Source organism: Rana temporaria, chromosome 9 (assembly GCF_905171775.1).
Source record: "Rana temporaria chromosome 9, aRanTem1.1, whole genome shotgun sequence".
Classification (NCBI taxonomy): domain Eukaryota; kingdom Metazoa; phylum Chordata; class Amphibia; order Anura; family Ranidae; genus Rana; species Rana temporaria.
The window spans coordinates 50987806-51008263 of NC_053497.1; the positions used below are offsets into that span (position 1 = coordinate 50987806).

The window sequence follows — 20458 nt, forward strand, 5'->3', positions numbered from 1 at the left end:
GGAATTCTGCCGCAATTGCCTGTGTTTCTACAATTTTTTTATTTTGTATAGTTAAATTATGAACATGTCTGGAATCTTGTTGTTTTTTAAGTTGTCTAGCTAAAAGGCGACAACATTTATTTCCCTGTTCATAGAAACGGTGTGCGTATTATCTATATTTATTTCTGGTTTTCTGATCTAGACACTGTGTCAGTTTACTTCGTGCCTCTTCCAACCTATTAGCGTCTGCTGGGTCCATGGAGGATTTATGTTTTATCTCTATCTTATTTATTTCTTCCAGCAGATCTGTTATTTCTTTTTGTTTTTCTTTTTTTTTTCCTTGCCCCCCATGCTATCAATTCCCCCCTGATCACTGACTTATGGGCCTCCCAAATAGCCTGTTCAGAAGTTTCCCCAGACACGTTCCTTTCAAAATATGTTTTGATTTTAATGGTTAAATCTTCCACAACGCGGCTGTCATCTAACAGTGTCTCATTTAACCGCCAAGTTCGTTCCAAGTGGCCCAATGATACTGGATGTAAGGTCATAATGACAGGTGCATGATCTGAAATTGTTATTGATTCTATCGTACAAGATCTGATCCTTTCTAGGTAGAAATTTTCTTTTTTTTAATTCATCTGACCTTTGGAACCCGTGACAGGAGAGAGAAGAGAAGACTTGACTTGACTTTGTTTTGTTCGTCTGCACCAACCCCCCTTCCCGCTTATCATCTTGCAGCAGGAGAGAGAAGAGAAAAGATAACCCCCCGCTTATCATCTCAGGGCAGAAGAGAGAAGGGCCCCTGTTTATCTGCTCCAGGGGGACCCTGCCTAAAGCTGCGTAAGGGGCCTCAAAATTTGTGATGGCTGCCCTGAGTGGTAGGCACTTATTGCTGGCACTGGTGGGCACTTAATTGCAATCAGGGCACTAATAATCAGTGCCCTGATTACATTCCTAGATGTCCCCCAGTGAGGACACTCTGTTAGTGTGAGGCGAGGAGTGACGATTACCGGCATCTCCGTGTTTACATGTGATCGTCTGTGATTGGACACAAGCGATCACATGGTTAAAGAGCCACGGGCACGGCTATTTTCAGAGATCGGGGTCGTGCCGTGTCTTAGCTATACGGAGCGGCCATGATCGCCGTGCCACGCACCCCTGCAGGCATGAAAGAACAGTTGTCATATGACGTTATCCCAGAACGAGAGCCATCATTTGACGGTGGGCGGGCAGCAAGTGGTTAAGGTTCAGTCTGAACACAAGTTCGGATCAAAGCTTGGCTATTGGCTGCACATTTACATCTTCAGCAGGAATAGAATGTCATGTATAATAGTGGTATTACTGCCGCTATTATTAATCACAGCTTCCGGCTGTCAATAGTTGTTTACCTCTTGCTGACTGCGTAACTCATATATGCAGTGACAAGAGGATGGGTTTTATTTCCTAACCAGTGCACATACACTATATTGTCAAAAGTATTGGGACACCGGCCTTTACACGCTCATGAACTTTAACGGCATCCCTGTCTTTAATATTGATTTGGCCCACCATTTGCAGCTATAACAGCTTCAACTATTCTGGGAAGGCTGTCCACGAGGTTTAGGAGTGTGTCTATGGGAATGTTTGACCACTCTTTTAGAAGCGCATTTGTGAGGTAAGTCACTGATGTTGGACGAGAAGGCCTGGCTCACAGTCTCCGCTCTAATTGATCCCAAAGGTTGAGGTCAGGACTCTGTGCAGGCCAGTTAAGTTCCTCTGCCCCAAACTCTCTCATCCATGTTTTTATTGACCTTGCTTCGTGCACTGGTGTGTAGTCATGTTGGAACAGGAAGGGGTCATCCCAAAACTGTTCCAACAGTTGGGAGCATGAAATTGTCCAAAATGAAAATGTCTTGGTATGCTGACACCTTCACTGGAACTAAGGGGCCAAGCCCAACCCCTAAAAAACAACCCGTATATCACTACCAGCTCTGGCAGATGTTAACACTGACATTGTTTTTCAAGGAAAGCAGAGAGCAATGCTTTCCAGGGTAGAGCAGAAATTTGGGGTCTTATAGACCCCAGATGTCCCCATAAAGAGGACCTGCCATGCCTTATTTCTATCAGAAGGAATGTTTACATTTCTTGTGCTAGGAATAAAAGTGATAAAACAAAAATTAAAGAGACAGTGTAAAATAATTTAAATAAAATAAATAATATTAAAAAAATAATAGTTTTAAAGTGCCTCTGCCCTCGTGCTCGCAAGCAGAAGTTAATGCATATGTATATGTAGGTATATGTTTGCGCCAGGCATGTGAGGTATTGCGGCAAACGTTTTTGCGAGAGCAATAATTCTAGCACTAGACCTCCTCTGTAACCTGTAAAAATCACCTATGGAGATTTTTAAGTACTGTAGTTTGGCGCCATTCCAGGAGTGTGCGCAATTTTAAAGTGTGACATGTTAGGTATCTATTTACTCGGTGTAACATCATATTTTATATTCTTTTCCCCCAAAAAAATGAGTTTAGAAAATAGCTGCGCAAATACTGCGTGAAATTAAAAAATTGCAACGACCGCCTTTTTATTCTGTAGGGTCTCTGCTAAAACATAAAAAAAGAAAAAAATATATATATATACTGTATATATATATTGAACATTTGATAGGCGGCACATTTTCCAAAAAAAAAAACCTGAGTGAAAGTTGTGTAAAACTTTGATGAAAACAGTGAAAAAAAAACGTTTGTTTGTTTTTGATTATTATTGTTGGTAGCTGTTGTAGTTCCTCCCTTCCAGCAAAGGTTAATGCAATCTCTTAGCAAACAATATTTTGTCCCTGGAGCATTGTTTTCTTATTATTTACATAGAAACCTAAGTTAACAAGCACATATGTGGTAAAACAGACTACGACTATGTAATCCAGCACATTCTTTATGGACGTAATTATGATTGCCAAATTCCTTTCATAAACTGAAACCTTTACAATCCTAATAAAAGTTACTCTTACACACCCTTTTAAAAACTGTGCACAAAACATCTCAGTCGAGTATTTAAAATATGTCTTCATATATCAGAGCTTACAGTAAGTGAGTTTATAACCAGTCCATCTACTAGGACACCGGTTAGTCCATCATCATAGAGAACAAATGCTTCTTCTGCCTAATAAATTCATCTGTTAACAGTAGTATTTAAAGAAGTATTAAACTTGCCACTATTATTCTCTATTTCCTTCCAGATTACTTTCCATTTTTTTTTTCCTATTTTGCTGACAAACTTTTGTGGGAACTGTGCCCATCACACACGTAGGAGCTGTACATCTAGGAGCTGGTGGGTAAAGAAGTGATGCCGTTTACAGAGGAGGTTGTTTGTGTTTGTTTTGGCTTTAAGATGCAGCTTTTTTTTAACAAACAGAATGTTCCTTTATTGAAACAAAGGCATGGTACAAAGTCAATAGTATGGAAATAATCAAAGTAATATATTACACACTGACAATGATAAAAGAAGCAAAGTCCCCATAACCAGTGGTGTCACTAGTGGATGGCCTCGAATCTGGGGTCCATAGCTTCGAGTCTCTTACCAGGTGCAGCAGTGGAGGCCCTTGTGTTCTGCTACTGTGGGGGGGGCCTAAGACCCAGAATCTCCCCCTGCACCTCTGACTGTCAGTTTAGTATGCAGTGGGGTGAGGTGGGAGAGTACGATCGTCATCTCTATGGTATCTGTGGGATCTCTTTTGAACTAGTAGTTCTCTTCCGGGTTCTGGGGACCTGCCCTAATGGGGAGGCTCTCTGGGGACCCTGATGTAAGGCGGGGGGCTCTCTGGAGACCCTGATGTTAGTAGGGAGGCTCTCTGGGGACCCTAATGTAAGGGGGCTCTCTGGGGACCCTGATGTAAAGAAGGAGCTCTGGGGACCCTGATGTAATGAGGGGGCTCTGGGGACCCTGATATAAGGAAGGGCTCTGAGGACCCTTATGTAAGTAGGGAGGCTCTCCTGGGACCCTGATGTACAAGGGGGGCTCTCTGGGGACCCTGATGTAATGAGGGGGCTTTGGGGACCCTGATGTAAGGGGGGCTTTCTGGGGACCCTGATTTAAGGGGGGCTCTCTGGACCCTGATGTAATAAAGGGGCTCTATGGGGACCATGATGTAATGTGGGGGGATCTTGGGACCCTGATGTAAGTAGGAAGGCTCTCCGGGGACCCTAATGTAGGAGGGGCTCTCTAGGGACCCTGATGTAAGGGGAGGCTCTCTGGTGACCCTAATATAAGGGGAGGCTCTCTGGGGACCCTGATGTAATGAGGGGGCTCCGGGGACCCTGATATAAGTAGGGAGGTTCTCTAGGGACCCTGATGTAAGGATGGGGCTCTCTGGGGACCCTGGTGTAAGGGGAGGCTCTCTGGGGACCCCTCTGAGGACCCTGATGTAAGGGGGCTCTCTGGGCACCCTAATGTAATGAGGGGGCTCTGGGGACTCTGATGTAAGGGGAGGCTCTCTGGGGACCCCGATGAAAAGGGAGGCTCTCTGGGACCCTTATTAGGGAACAGTCAAACACCCCTAGTTCGGTTCGCACCAGAACATGTGAACAGGCAAAAAATTTGTGCGAACACCGTTAAAGTCTATGGGACACGAACATAAAAAATCTAAAGTGTTAATTTTAAAGGCTTATATGCAAGTTATTGCCATAAAAAGTACACAGGGACCCAGGTACTGCCCCAGGGGACATGTATCAATGCAAAATAACGTTTTAAAAATGAGTGGGCACTGGGCACTGAAAGGCTGCACTGAAGGGTACTAATGGGTGGCAAGGATAGACGGTACTGATGGGCACTGATAGGCGGCACTGATAGTCACTGAAAGGCAGCACTGATTGGCACTGATGGCTGCCACTGGTAGACTGCACTGATAGGCATCACTGGTGGCACTGGCAGGCATTGTGGATGGGCACTGATTGGCAGCTGCCTGGGCACTGATTGGCATATCCCTAGTGGTCTAGGGTGGCATACTTGGTGGTCCAGTGTGGTGGTCATCCCTGGGTGGGCATCTGAGGGGGGGGGCTGTGCTTATAAACAATCAGCACAGACCCCCCTCCTCAAGAGAGCAGCCGATCGGCTCTCCTCTACTTGCGTCTGTCAGACGCGAGTGAGGAAAGCCGATCAACAGCTCTTCCTGTTTACATTGTGATCAGCCGTGATCGGACATGGCTGATCACGTGGTAAAGAGCCTCCGTCATATTGAGATCGTGTATCGGTGAGTCAAACTGACACAGCGCACCACCAATCGCCAAACACAATTTATGTCCTTTTTGTCCCACATATAGAGCTTTCTTTTGGTGGTATTTGATCACCTCTGCTGTTTCTATTGTTTGCTCTACAAACAAACAAAAAAAAGACTGATAATTTTGAAAAAATATAATTTTTTTCTTTCTGCTATAATACATATCCAAAAAATATATATATATAATAAAAAAATGTATTCATCAGTTTTGGTCAATATATATTCTTGTACATATAAAAAAATCGCAATACATTTATATTGATTCGTTTACACAAACGTTATCGCGTCTACAAACTATGTGAAAGATTTATGGACTTTTTTTTTATGTAACATTGCGGTGGACAAATCTGATCCTAAGGCCTCGTACACACGACCGAGAAACTCGACAGAATCCAGCATGCTCAGAATAAAGTATGAGACGGGAGTAAAAGTAGCATTTGCAATGGAGATAACACGTATTTCACGCTGTAACAGACTGAAAAGTGCAAATCGTCTCTTACCAAACTTTTACTTAACACGCAGTAACATGAGATTAGCAAAAGCAGCCCCAAAGGTTGTGCCAGTGGAATCGAACTTCCCCTGCCATTGTATATGTTGTTGTACGTCACCGTGTTTGAGAACGAGGAGATTTTGTCTTGACTGTGTGTACGACAAGCCTAACAAGGAACTCTTCGAGGAAAACGATGTGTCTTTTCCGACGAGTTCCTCAGTCGTGTGTACGAGGCCTAAGAGACACTTTTTGGGACCAGTGACATTATTACATTGATCAGTGCTAAAATAATGCACTGATTAATGCATAAACAACACTGGCAGTGAATGTGTTAACACTAGGGGGCGATCAAGGGGTTAACTGTGTTTCCTGGGTGTGTTCTAACTGTGTGGGGGCTGGGCTCACTGGAACACCACAGAGGTCGCTGTTCCCAATCACTGGGAACAACAGATCTCCATGATGTTTCCTGTCAGAACTGGGATCCACCTTATTTACATAGATAGATCCCCATTCTGCCTCTGTGTACCACGATCACGGATGCTGGCAGACATTGAGTCTGCGGGACGCCTGACCATGCTCCCACAGTGTCACATACATGGGCCCCCGTATGGGTACGGCGGTTTGCGCTATTGAGCCAACATACCCCCACATATATACAGTGGCTGGTCGGCAAGTGGTTACAAAGGCTTCATTTACTAAGCTAAGTGAACTTTTCAAAGTGGACATGCTCTACTCAACCCCATCAACCAAATCAACCACATTGGGGATGATTTACTAAAACTGGAGAGTGCAATATTGGGTATAGCTCTACATAGAAACCAATCAGCTTTCAGTTTTTTTTTTTGTTTTTGTTTTTTTGTCAAAGCTTAAAGCGGAGGTTCCCCCCAGCTGCTGTATTTGTAGCTGCTGGCTTTTAAAAAAAAAAATTGCAGGTAAACCCCCGCTTTAACTGAACAAGCTGAAATTAGGAGCTACCATGCACAGCTTCACTCTGGAACTTTATAGTTTTACTAAACAAACCCCATTGTGTATACATTGGCACTGCTCAGACTGCTTTTACAAAATTTATCTTGAGCATTTGAAATCTGTAAACAACAGGCATGAAAAGAAGCCAAAAGCTCCATTTACTGATTATAAAGCAAAATACAAAATATACATATGCAATATTTCATATTTATCTAAATCATCAAATTTATTTAGTAGTCCATTCACAATAAATTAAGTAATAAAGCATATACAAAGCTGCTATATGTTCCCTATAAACAAATGAAATTATACTAATGATTTTTGATTTCCCACTTTAAAGATTACACAAATCTGGGTGTTATTACATTTTACTGTCAATCACCTGCTTTAAGAGCTTAGCCATTGTATTTCAAGTTTCATTACTTTCTTCCTTTGCGTTGTAAACAGACAGTAATGACTCATGAGTTTTGTGTCATGTACATGACAGTTCTGTGCGTCATATATCTTCTTGTATAACTGAAGAAGACATTGGTGTTGACTTACTAAATGTGGAGAGTGGAAAATCTGGTCCAGCTCTGCATAGAAACTGTTGGAAGGCACAACATGGTTAATATTGTACATTTATGAATTTCACTCTCTGGTTATACAGATCCATATGGCTGCTGGGGATCATCTGGGAGCACCAGGCAAACCAGTTTACACAGTAGGGTGTTTGTAACAAGAAGTCATGAATGGGAATTCATCTCCTGAAGGATGTTCTGGCATAGGCTTCCTGATGTTATGTATTGGGGGTAGAGGAGCATCAGGAAAATGAAGATGACTGATTTCCTGACTTGCAACAACATCAAAGGAACAGATGTGGACTGGTGTGTTGACCTGGGTTAAGGCAGGTGTTAACAGAGTAATACTGCCCCCTTGTGGAAGACAGTAACATACTGGAGGATATTTGGGGTAATAGCATACTTCCTGGTAATTAGTAAGGACAGCCCCTTATAGCTTCTCATTGGACAGAGGACAACATGGGCAGGCAGAGGGTGTTTGAATCGGTTGTGACTGTGAGTGCTTTACAATATGAGCGTAAACGATGAAGGCCCGCTCTCTCTTTGTTCCGGAGCCCAGCCAACATACAGAACCCTGAGGAAGGACTTGCGTAACGTATAATCCCTGTTATTTTATTTTTATGCTCTGTATTATTCTTTTAGTGTTCTATGTCAGTATTTCTACTTTCTTTGTTTATAAATTAGACCTTTGCTTCTTTGTTTATTTTTATAGCTAGCATTGGTGTTGATTTACTAAAACTAGAGAGTGCACAATCTGATGCAGCTGTGCATGGTAGCCAATTAGCTCCTAACTTCAGCTTGTTCAATTAAGCTTTGAGAATAAGGGCCCTTTCACACAGGGCGGATCAGTAATGAAGAAAAAGAAGTCCTAAGAAAAATAGGATTTTCTTCCGTCCGATTTTGCGGAGCTTTGCGGAGACTGGTGAGTACGGGTGTCAGCGGATAGTCATCCGCTGACACCCGCAATCAAATAGGGAGCAATGTATGTCTCGTTTTCATCCGCAACGGATGGATGAAAATGCGGACATACGATCCGCACGTCTGAAAGGGGCCTTAAACTTGGAAGCTGATTGGTTTCTCTGCAGAGCTGCACTGATTTTTGCCCTCTCCTGTTTTAGTAAATCAACCCCACTGTTATTTTATCATCACCATTAATATCATTAGAGCTTTATTAGGACAGCTTATTATAGGAACAGACAAGATGATACATATTTATAACACATTTATCCGGAATCTTAAAGCACTTACGCCGACGTATCTTCTGATACGCCGCGTAAGTGCACGGATGCGCCGTCGTGTCTCCGCGCCTGATTCTGCAAATAAGATACGCCTGAATTTTGGCTCCATCTGACCGCCGCAAGGGGCGCTTCCATTGATTTACGCGTCAAATATGTAAATGAGCAAGATACGCCGATTCACGAACGTACTTACGCCCGTCGCAGTAATCTACGCCGTTTACGTAAGCCGTACGTCCGGCGTAAAGTTATTGCACATAAAGCAGGTGTAAGTCCATGTTAGGGGTATTGACCAGGGAACAGCCGTCGTATTTTACGTCACTCCATGAGTATGAAAGCTGTGAGGCTGTTCATAATCCTGGGTTTAAATGGCAAGAGATTGTTGTAATAATCCCAGTTCCCATCACCACACCTTGTGATAAAACCCCTCAATGGGTAACGAACTCACCGATTACAGCAAATTTCAAGCCTTATACGATCATATCTCTTTATCTTGCAGTCTGTTGAGTCTCCCACGATTCAGAACACCAAGATTGTGAACCTAGCCTCAAGCCTACATTTAGTAGGGGGGGGAATAAAAAAAAAATTAACACAAGGATTCTTCAGATTACATATAAATAACATCCCTTGTGCTGGTGCTGAATGTATTAGTGGAAATCTGAAGTCCTCTGATCCCCCTCCCATACCCCCCCGCAACCATAGGCTTCCACTGTTTGCGGTGGTTATACCAGCACTGGACCTGTGCCAAGCACTCATCAAGAGTGGTGACCCGTCCTTTCAGCCCACCACCCCCATTCGTAGAAGCCATACTATAGCTTCCATTATTTAATAGTGATCTATAAATAGAGAATGGGAACCTTTCATGCATCCTCCATTCATAGAATGTGTTTGTTTCCTGGAAGCTATAGTACAGCTTCTTTGAAGGAAGGAGGAGGGCAGACAGGGTGGGCATAATATACTCTCTTGATGAGGGCCTGTCACAAGTGCATTGCTCGTATTAACACCTGCAGCACCAGAAGATTACAGCTGCAGGGTATAGGAGGGGGCAGAGGACTTCAGATTTCTACAGCACCAGTATATCTGTCAGGGAGCCAGCCTTGCCAGCCACCGAATGGCGCACATGCGCGGTGGAACAGCGCTCTGGCGCATGCCCGTGCGCAAACGGCACACGCGCATGCACGGTCCGGCAGCACGGCACGGGCGCGCACACGCCCGCACACCCCAGAACCAATCAGAGGTCTGACCGGCCTATTTAAACCAGCCCCTGTCTCATGACAGGTTGCTGGTTTGTCGTCAGCTCCTGCTTGAACTTCTGTTACTGTACCTGCCTCGTTTTGACCCAAACTTCCTCACGACTCTGCTCTCTCTCCTGAACCTGACCTCTGGCTTACGTCCCTGGATTTGCTTCTGTCTCCAACCTCTGACCTCTGGCCTGTATCTCTGGACTTGCAACCTTCTCCTGCCCTTGACCTTCAGCTTGAACCCGGACCCGCTTCAGTCTACTGGCCCCTTAAAACGTGCCTCCGTGTACCTGAAACTGTCTATCTGATCTACAGCTTGCCTCTAGTGAAGTACCTCCGGCTAAGTCTCCTATCCAGCACCTGATATCAAGCTCAGCTGCCTCGCTGGTACCGGCGCCTCCTTGTGCCTTCCCCCTCTGTCTCAACTCCAGGGGGCGGAGTGCGCCAGGTCACAAAGGTGAACCGCCCTCAGCATCTCGGTCTCGGTAAGTACGTACCTGACAGTACAAACCAGCCAGATGTCTGAGGCCGACAGGGCGCGCTCGCCTTTCGAGACCCTCTGCCAGCAGGTCTCCGCACTTACCGAAGCAGTGCAAAAAATACAAGAGGGATATATGCAAATCGACGGCCGTCTCCAGCAATTAGCCGGTTCACCTGGGCTTTCTACTCCACCTATGGCACTATCCACTGGGGCTTCGACATCTTAGACCCCCGCAAGCCCGGCCGTGTTGGTGACTTGGGTTCCCACTCCCGAGCGATTCGCAGGCGATCCAAGGAAGTATCCGGCCTTTAAGAACGCTTGCTCACTGTACCTAGTCCTCCAACCCAGAACTTTCTGTTCAGAGGTCGTAAAAAGGGGGTTCATGATATCCCTTCTGGCAGAAGAGCCACAAGCATTGGCCCATAGCCTAATGGAGCAAAGAAGTCTGATACTGGATACTATAGATACCTTCTTTGAGCACATGGCAAAACTATATGATGATCCTCAGCGCACAGCCACGGCTGAAGCCACCCACCATAATCCAAACCAAGGGAGGTGACCTGTTGAGGATTACACTGCCGAATTCCGGAAGTGGTCGGCCGACACAGGTTGGAACGAAGCAGCCTTAAAGTACCAGTTCCACCAAGGACTTTCTGAAGCCCTTAAGGATGAGTTGGCAAGGACTGAGACTCCCGCCTCCCTAGAATACTTGATTCAGTCCGCCACTCAGCTAGACAGGCACCTACGGGAGCGGCGCTTCGAACATTTTCAAGCTGCTCACCCCAACTGGACTCCTCCAAGGCCAATCCCAGTACCATCGCCTCCCTCGGCTCCTTCAACTACCTCCTTTCCAGATCCTGAGCCTATGCAGCTCGGTCTGGTCCGAGCCCCTCTTACTCCCGAGGAAAGACAACGCAGGCGCCAAGCCAACCTGTGCCTCTATTGTGGGGGTGTTGGCCATTTCCTCCGCAATTGCCCAGTGAGACCCAGTAAGTCAAAGACTCAACCTGCCTTCAATTACCACGTTTCAAGTGTTCCACAGACTTATGTTGTCCTTTTTATTTCCCTACAGCTACCGGAAGGGGCAACCCGCCTACCGGCTATTGTTGATTCCGGAGCCTGTCTTTATTTTTTTATCCCCGTACTCACTGTGCACTCGTAGAGACAAGATTAGGACTCCCCGCGGGGAATGGGCGTTCCTATGGAGAGGGAAGGTGATTGACGGCCGGCTCTGGCACGTCACGCTCCCCGAAGACAGTCGGAACAGGTCTCGGCTCTTCACGGCGCTATACGGCGCCTGCGCACAGACTATGCTCAGGCGCCGTGAAGCGCCAAGTCCTATTTCGGCTATTTCCGGAGAAGCGTGACGTGCCAGAGCCGGCCGTCAATCACCTTCTCTCTCCATAGGAACGCCCATTCCCCGCTTGGAGTCGTAATCTTGTCTCTACGATTGCACAGTGAGTACGGGGATAAAAAAATAAAGACAGGCATACTGTAGCTCGCACTACTATGCCTCATTTTATGCTAGAGGAAAAAAATATTTTATTTTTTTTTATTAATAGGGTGAACCCCCGCTTTAATAAGAAGAGTCGACTGCAGTATGCCAAAAGTCATGTGGGCAAATCACACAAGTTTTGGGATTGTGTTCTGTGGACTGATGAAACAAAATTAGAACTGTTTGGGCCCATGGATCAACGCTATGTTTGGAGGAGGAAGAACAAGGCCTATGATGAAAAGAACACCTTGCCTACTGTGAAGCATGGCGGGGGGTCAATCATGCTTTGGGCCTTTTTTGCTTCTGCAGGTACAGGGAAGCTTCAGCGTGTGCAAGGTACCATGAATTCTCTTCAGTACCAGGAGATATTGGATGACAATGTGATGCAGTCCGTCACAAACCTGAGGCTTGGGAGACGTTGGACTTTTCAACAGGACAATGATCCTAAGCATACCTCCAAGTTCACTAGAGCATGGTTGCAGATTAAAGGCTGGAACATTTTGGAGTGGCCATCGCAGTCACCAGACTTAAATCAGATTGAAAACCTCTGGTGGGACTTAAAGAAAGCAGTTGCAGTGCACAAGCCTAAGAATGTGACTGAAGGTGGAAGCGGCGGTGGAGGAGGAGGAGGTAGCCAACACAGCAGGTTTTGGTTTTTAATTGATTTATTTTTTAAATTAGGGTAAACCCCAAAATAGTGAGACAGATCTAGGGTTGCTACCTCATCCCTTTAAACCTGAACACAGAGTAATTACACAGGTTCTGGGGCTAATTTAATGTCGATAAGGCACCAAGTGAGTTTAATTAGCAGCACCTTGATCAGCCAGAGAACCTGTGTAATTAATATGTTTTTGCTTTTAAAGGGATGAGATGGCAATCCTAGAAAGATCAGAAAAAAAACAATGGCTGGGTAAGGCCGGTCCGGTGTCTATTCTGCACAAGGTACGGACAAGTCCTGTGGGATCCATGCCTGGTTCATTTTAATGAACGTGAGCTTGTCCACATTGGCTCTGGACAGGCGGCTGCGCTTGTCTGTGATAACGCCCCCTGCCCGTGCTAATACACGTTCAGACAATACACTGGCCGCAGGGCAGGCCAGCACCTCCAAGGCGTAAAGGGCAAGCTCAGGCCATGTGCCCAATTTGGAGACCCAGAAGTTTAAGGGGGCATAGCCGTCATTCAGTACGTGTAGGCGTGTGCACACATACTGCTCCACCATGTTGCTGAAATGCTGCCTCCTGCTAAAACGTTCCATATCAGCTGGTGGTGCTGTTTGTTGTGGCGTGCTGACAAAGCTTTTCCACATTTCGGCCATGCTAACCCTGCCTTCTGAGGTGCTGGCGGTGCCCCTGCTGCGTTGGCGACCTCTTCCTCCTCCTCTGCCTTCGCCTTCTGCTTCCACTGTGCCCCCGCTGCTAGGTGGGAATTGCACCAGCAGCGCGTCTACCAGCGTGCGCTGGTACTCGCGCATCTTGCGTTCACACTCCAGTGAGGGGATTAAGGATGGTACATTGTCCTTGTAACGGGGATCCAGCAGCGTGGCCACCCAGTAATCAGCACCAGTTATAATGTGCGAAACACGCCGGTCGTTGCGGAGACACTGCAGCATGTAATTGCTCATGTGTGCCAGGCTGCCCAGAGTCAACGAACAGCTGTCCTCTGTGGGAGGTGTATCATCTGTGTCCTCTGTATCCCCCCAGCTACGCACCAGTAATGGCCGTGAGCTGGTCTGGATGCCATCCTGCTGTGAACATGGTTCCTCCTCCTCCTCCATGTCTTCCTCCTCCTCATCCTCCACCGCGTCATCCTCCAGAACTGTGCCCTTGCTGGAAAATTGTGTACCTGGCCTTTGTTGGTGCACGAACCCACCCTCGGAGCCACTTGTGAATGACTGCCCTGAAAGCCTTGGAAATGATCCCGATTCCTCCTCCTCCACCTGTGCCACATCCTCTTCCATCATCGCCCGTAGCGTTTTTTCAAGGAGGCATAGAACTGGGATAGTCACGCTGAGAGCGGCGTCATTGGCACTGGCCATGTTGGTGGAGTACTCAAAACAGCGCAACAAGGCACACAGGTCTCGCATGGAGGCCCAGTTATTGGTGGTAAAGTGGTTCTGTTCCGCAGAGCGACTCACGCGTGTGTGCTGCAGCTGGAACTCCACTATCGCCTGCTGTTGCTCGCACAGTCTGGCCAGCATGTGCAAGGTGGAGTTCCACCTTGTGGGCACACCACATATGAGGCGGTGAGCGGGAAGGCCGAAGTTACGCTGCAGCGCTGCCAGGCGAGCAGCAGCAGGGTGAGAACACCGAAAGTGCGCACAGACGGCCCGCACTTTCTGCAGCAGCTGTGGCATATCTGGGTACGTTTTCAGGAAACTCTGCACCACCAAATTCAGCACATGCGCCAGGCAAGGGATGTGCGTCAAACCGGCTAGGCCCAGAGCTGCTACAAGATTTCGCCCGTTATCGCACACCACCAGGCCCGGCTTGAGGCTCACTAACGCCAACCACTCATCGGTCTGTTGTTCCATGTCCCTCCACAACTCCTGCGCGGTGTGTGGTTTTTCCCCCAAACAGGAAAGTTTTAAAACTGCCTACTGGCGTTTACCCATGGCTGTGCTAAAGTTGGTGGTGAATTTGTTACGCTGACTGGATGAGGAGGCGGTAGAGGATGAGGAAGCGGAGTAGAAGGAGTTAGGAACAGGAGGCAAACTGAAGTGCCCTGCAATCCTCGGTGGTGGAAGGACATGCGCCAAACTGCTATCCGCCTCAGGCCCAGCCGCCACTACATTTACCCAGTGCGCTGTTAGGGAGATATAACATCCCTGACCGTGCTTACTGGTCCACGTATCCGTAGTTAGGTGGACCTTGGCACAGATGGCGTTGCGCAGTGCACACCTGATTTTGTCCCCCACTTGGTTGTGCAGGGAAGGGATGGCTCGCCTGGAAAAGTAGTGGCGGCTGGGCACGACGTACTGTCGGGACAGCCAATGCCATCAGGCTTTTAAAACTCTGCGTCTCCACCAGACGGAATGACAGAATTTCAAAGGCCAGTAATTTTGAAATGCTGGCATTCAGGGCCAGGGATCGCGGGTAGGTAGAGGGGTACTTCCTCTTACGCTCCAGTGTTTGGGAGATGGAGAGCTGAATGCTTCCATGGGACATTGTGGAGATGTTTGGTGATCCAGGTGGTAGTGTTGCTTGCTGGTCCTCTAATTGAGGGGTGGCAGGTGGCACTGTCACTATGGAGGTGGATGAAGAGGCAGAGAGGCCCGAGACTGATGCAGAAGAGGAAGCAGGAGGAGCCAGAGAGCTTTCTTGGTTTTTGAGGTGTCTACTCCACTGCAGCTCGTGCTTTGCACTTAGATGCCTGGTCATGCAGGTTGTGCTCAGGTTGAGAACGTTTATGCCTCGCTTCAGGCTCTGATTGCACAACGTGCAAACCACGCGTGTCTTGTCATCAGCACATTGTGTGAAGAACTTCCAAGCTAGGGAACTCCTTGGACCTGGCTTTGGTGTGCTCGGTCCCTTGCTGCGTTGGGCAGTAGCAGGCGTACTGTCTAGGGGACGGACGCTCTGCTTTGGCACCCTGCTCCCTCTTCTGCTGTGCTGGTGGCTCTGTGCGACCACCGCCTCTTCCTCCGAACTACATGGGTCACCTGCATGAGGTTGATTCCATGTCGGCTCGAGGACCTCATCGTTCTGCACATCATCTTCCACCCAGTCTTCACCACTGCCCTCCTTGTCGGTCTGCACAATTGCAAAAGCACCAGCAGTTGGCAACTGTGTTTCATCATCATCCAAGACGTGCTGTGATGGTCCCCCATGTACTCATCTTGAAATATAAGTGGTTGGGCATCGGTGCACTCAATCTCTTCCCCTTCTGGGGCTGGGCTAGGTGGATGGCCCTGGGAAAACATGCTAACAGACTCATCAAAAAGAAGAAGAGACTGCTGCATGCTTTGGGGCTCAGACTGTTTGGCTGATTTGCAAGGGGATGAGGTGAAAGACTGATGGTGGACATCGGCTGCAGGCGCCAACTCTGAACTTTCAGCACAAGACTGGTTGGAAAACAATGTGAAGGAACTGGAGGCACTGTCAGCAACCCAATCTACTACCGCCTGTTCTGCTCCTGGCCTCAACATTCGTAGAGCTGGATTAGGCCCGACCAAATACCGCTGCAGGCTCTGTCGGCTACTCGCACCTGAGAAAGGTGTTTCACTTGTGCGTGTAGCTGGCACAGATCGACCACGTCCTCTCCCTGTAACAGGAGCTCCACCAGCAGCACCACGACCGCGGGCATGTCCCTTATTTGACAATTTCCTCATATTTCCCAAATTTAGGGTCTTGCCCTAATTTTGAGAAATTTTAAATACAAAAATAGTGTAATATGGTGAAATAGGCAGAGATTCACCTATGTATTTCTCTACCTATAGCAAGAAGCAGGAACCCAGCCCTAAACAATGTACTGGTGGAGTGCTGGTGAAATGGGCAGAGATTCACCTATATATTTCTCAAATTTAGGGTCTTGCCCTAATTTTGAGAAATTTTAAATACAACAATAGTGTAAGCTGGTGAAATAAGCAGAGATTCACCTATATATTTCTCTACCTATAGCAATAAGCAGGAAGCCAGCCCTAAACAATGTACTGCACAGACAGTATATCACAGGGGACAGGTAGAGTGCTGGTGAAATAGGCAGAGATTCACCTATATATTTCTCTACCTATAGCAAGAAGCAGGAACCCAGCCCTAAACAATGTACTGCACAGACAGTATATCACAGGGGACAGGTGGAGTGCTGTTGAAATATACAGAGTCACCTATAGATTGTTGACTGTCCCTATAGGAAAATTTCTGGAAACCTGTCCCTGAACTATGTACTGGACACAAACACAGTATATCACAGGCGCAAAGGTAGTGGCAGGTGCAGTGCTGTTGAAATATTCAGAGTCACCTATAGATTGCTGACTGTCCCTATAGGAACATTTCTGGAAACCTGTCCCTGAACTATGTACTGGACACAAACACAGTATATCACAGGTGCACATGTGGTGGCAGGTGCAGTGCTGTTGAAATATTCAGAGTCACATATAGATTGCTGACTGTCCCTATAGGAACATTTCTGGAAACCTGTCCCTGAACTATGTACTGGACACAAACACAGTATATCACAGGTGCAAAGGTAGTGGCAGGTGCAGTGCTGTTGAAATATTCAGAGTCACCTATAGATTGCTGACTGTCCCTATAGGAAAAATTCTGGAAACCTGTCCCTGAACTATGTACTGGACACAAACACAGTATATCACAGGTGCACAGGTGGTGGCAGGTGCAGTGCTGTTGAAATATTCAGAGTCACCTATAGATTGCTGACTGTCCCTATAGGAACATTTCTGGAAACCTGTCCCTGAACTATGAACTGGACACAAACACAGTATATCACAGGTGCACAGGTGGTGGTAGGTGCAGTGCTGTTGAAATATTCAGAGTCACCTATAGATTGCTGACTGTCCCTATAGGAAAATTTCTGGAAACCTGTCCCTGAACTACGTGCTGGACACAAACACAGTATATCACAGGTGCACATGTGGTGGCAGGTGCAGTGCTGTTGAAATATTCAGAGTCACATATAGATTGCTGACTGTCCCTATAGGAACATTTCTGGAAACCTGTCCCTGAACTATGTACTGGACACAAACACAGTATACCACAGGTGCAAAGGTAGTGGCAGGTGCAGTGCTGTTGAAATATTCAGAGTCACCTATAGATTGCTGACTGTCCCTATAGGAACATTTCTGGAAACCTGTCCCTGAACTATGTACTGGACACAAACACAGTATATCACAGGTGCACAGGTGGTGGCAGGTGCAGTGCTGTTGAAATATACAGTCACCTATAGATTGCTGCTGTCCCTATAGCTGAACAAAATTCATAAACTATATGAAGCACAGCAGATGTCACAGGAATAAAGAGTGCTTGTTGAGATTTCTGAAGCAGGATGCACCTAAATGACACTGTCCCTAAGCAGCAGCAGCCTCTCCCTATGATAACTAAAGCACAGTGACAATGAGCCAGAAACCATAAGATGATGCAGATATCAATGAAATAAAGTGTGCTTGTTGAGATTTCTGAAGCAGGATACACCTAAATGACACTGTCCCTAACCAGCAACAGCAGCAGCCTCTCCCTATCATAACTAAAGCAGAGTGACGATGTGTGCTGTGTGCCGCTATCTAATATAGAGGCTGGTCACATGATGGGTCACATGCTGCACTGGCCAATCACAGCCATGCCATAAGTAGGCATGGCTGTGATCAGTTCCCAGTCACAGTAGTAAAACGAATGGCGATTGGCTGCCGTGCAGTGCGCCAAAACATACCCGAACTCTTATCCCGGACCCAAACTTTTTCCAATTATTCGGGTTCGGGTCCGGGTTAAGGAAAAACCCAAAGTCCGTACCGAACCCGAACTTTACAGTTCGGGTTCGCTCAAACCTAAGCATGACTTTTGCACCAAGTCAAACTTTTCAGCACCTTTTTACCAAATCTGCTTGAACAAAGCAAGTAGAAAAAGATGGCACAGGTGATCTTCAAGTGTTTGGCTGATCTGCACACCATTAAAAATAATAGCAACCTTGTGGCAGACAACGTGGCCTAATGGATAAGGCGTCTGACTTTGAATCAGAAGATTGAGGGTTCAAGTCCCTTCTTGGTCAATTTCTATGCTGCTTTCCAGTTCCTGTGACCTTTACTTGCATATTCATTGGCTGTAAAGGATAGGAAGGTTTAATTGCGTTTCAAGGCTGTCAGTAGATCAGCCTCTGCAGTACCTAAAATGGGAGAGAAACTGAGTATGTGCAGAGCAGGGTGAAACAGTGCATTACTGGATTTTAAAGGGTATGGACACTTATTTTTAAAGTTTTACATAACTATACATGCATAATTGGTCAACCTGAAGTGATCTAGCAGGACTTAATTTTCTGACTAAAGTTTCACTTTAAAGGGAAGATTTAACAGCATGGCCTAGAAGAGTTTTCACAAGAATTTGATCTTTATGTAGGATCTGCAAAGTTTTCGGATTTTTTTTTTTTTTTGTGACACAGTAGAATGAAGACAAAGGGGAAGTGGTCATTGTAGTTTAAGCTAAATGGGTAAAGTAATTGTCAGAAGTGGGATTTGAACCCACGCCTCCATTTGGAGACCAGAACACACATGCAATGTGAAGAAGCAACTCTTGAGTCTGGCGCCTTAGACGGCTCGGCCATCCTGACAAGTCATATTCAGTTATCTGGCTGACTCTGGAAATATCCTCTACTCGTGGTACTCAATTGTCTATTACCATTGTCAAGAAGCTGTATTGATTCGAAGTCAGACGCCTTATCCATTAGGCCACGCGGTCTGCCACAAGGTCGCTATTATTTTTGGTGGTGTGCGGATCAGCCAAACACTTGAAGATCACCTGGGCCATCTTCTTCAACTTGCTTTGTTCAAGCAGATTTGGTAGAAAGGTGCTGAAAAGTTTGACTTGGTGCAAAGGTCATGCTTTAAGTAGTGCATTTGCAAAAGGGCCTAGGTGTAGAGTGTTAATACAGCTTCTTGACAATGGTAATAGACAATTGAGTACCACGTGTAGAGGATATTTCCAGAGTCAGCCAGATAACTGAAAATGACTTGTCAGGATGGCCGAGCGGTCTAAGGCGCCAGACTCAAGAGTTGCTTCTTCACATTGTGTGGGTGTTCTGGTCTCCAAATGGAGGCGTGGGTTCAAATCCCACTTCTGACAATTTATTTACCCATTTAGCTTAAACTACAATGACCACTTCCGCTGTGTTTTCATGCTACCGTGTCACTGACAAAAAAAAATAAAAAATCCAAAAACTTTGCAGATCCTACATAAAGATCAAATTCTTGTGAAAACTCTTCTAGGCCATGCTGTTAAATCTCTCCTTTAAAGTGGAACTTTAGTCAGAAAATTAAGTCCTGCTAGATCACTTCAGGTTGACCAATTTTGCATGTATAGTTATGTAAAACATTAAACATAAGTGTCCATACACTTTAAAATCCAGTAATACACTGTTTCACCCTGCTCTGCACATACTCAGTTTCTCTCCCATTTTAGGCACTGCAGAGGCTGATCTACTGACGGCCTTAAAACACAATTAAACCTTCCTATCCTTTACAGCCATTGAATTTGCAAGTAAAGGTCACAGGAACTGGAAAGCAGCATAGAAATCGACCACGAAGGGACTCGAACCCTCAATCTTCTGATTCGAAGTCAGACGCCTTATCCATTAGGCCACGCGGTCTGCCACAAGGTCGCTATTATTTTTGGTGGTGTGCGGATCAGCCAAACACTTGAAGATCACCTGGGCCATCTTCTTCAACTTGCTTTGTTCAAGCAGATTTGGTAGAAAGGTGCTGAAAAGTTTGACTTGGTGCAAAGGTCATGCTTTAAGTAGTGCATTTGCAAAAGGGCCTAGGTGTAGAGTGTTAATACAGCTTCTTGACAATGGTAATAGACAATTGAGTACCACGTGTAGAGGATATTTCCAGAGTCAGCCAGATAACTGAAAATGACTTGTCAGGATGGCCGAGCGGTCTAAGGCGCCAGACTCAAGAGTTGCTTCTTCACATTGTGTGGGTGTTCTGGTCTCCAAATGGAGGCGTGGGTTCAAATCCCACTTCTGACAATTTATTTACCCATTTAGCTTAAACTACAATGACCACTTCCGCTGTGTTTTCATGCTACCGTGTCACTGACAAAC

General features: G+C 46.3%; 1 protein-coding gene and 4 non-coding genes across 5 annotated transcripts in view; 2 read left to right on the forward strand and 3 right to left on the reverse strand.

Moving 5' to 3' along the window:
• LOC120914548 (mucin-2-like) overlaps window positions 1-20458 on the reverse strand; it is a 95028-nt gene that overhangs the window by 35521 nt on the left and 39049 nt on the right. The gene's annotated exons all lie outside the window — the stretch shown is intronic.
• On the reverse strand, window positions 18855-18964 carry TRNAL-CAA. The gene is made up of 2 exons: window positions 18927-18964; window positions 18855-18900 (listed from the first exon to the last, which is right to left on the reverse strand). It is a non-coding gene; the product is annotated as a tRNA-Leu (tRNA).
• On the forward strand, window positions 19367-19476 carry TRNAL-CAA. The gene is made up of 2 exons: window positions 19367-19404; window positions 19431-19476. It is a non-coding gene; the product is annotated as a tRNA-Leu (tRNA).
• On the reverse strand, window positions 19927-19999 carry TRNAR-UCG. Its single transcript has one exon. It is a non-coding gene; the product is annotated as a tRNA-Arg (tRNA).
• TRNAL-CAA lies at window positions 20274-20383 on the forward strand. Its single transcript has 2 exons — window positions 20274-20311; window positions 20338-20383. It is a non-coding gene; the product is annotated as a tRNA-Leu (tRNA).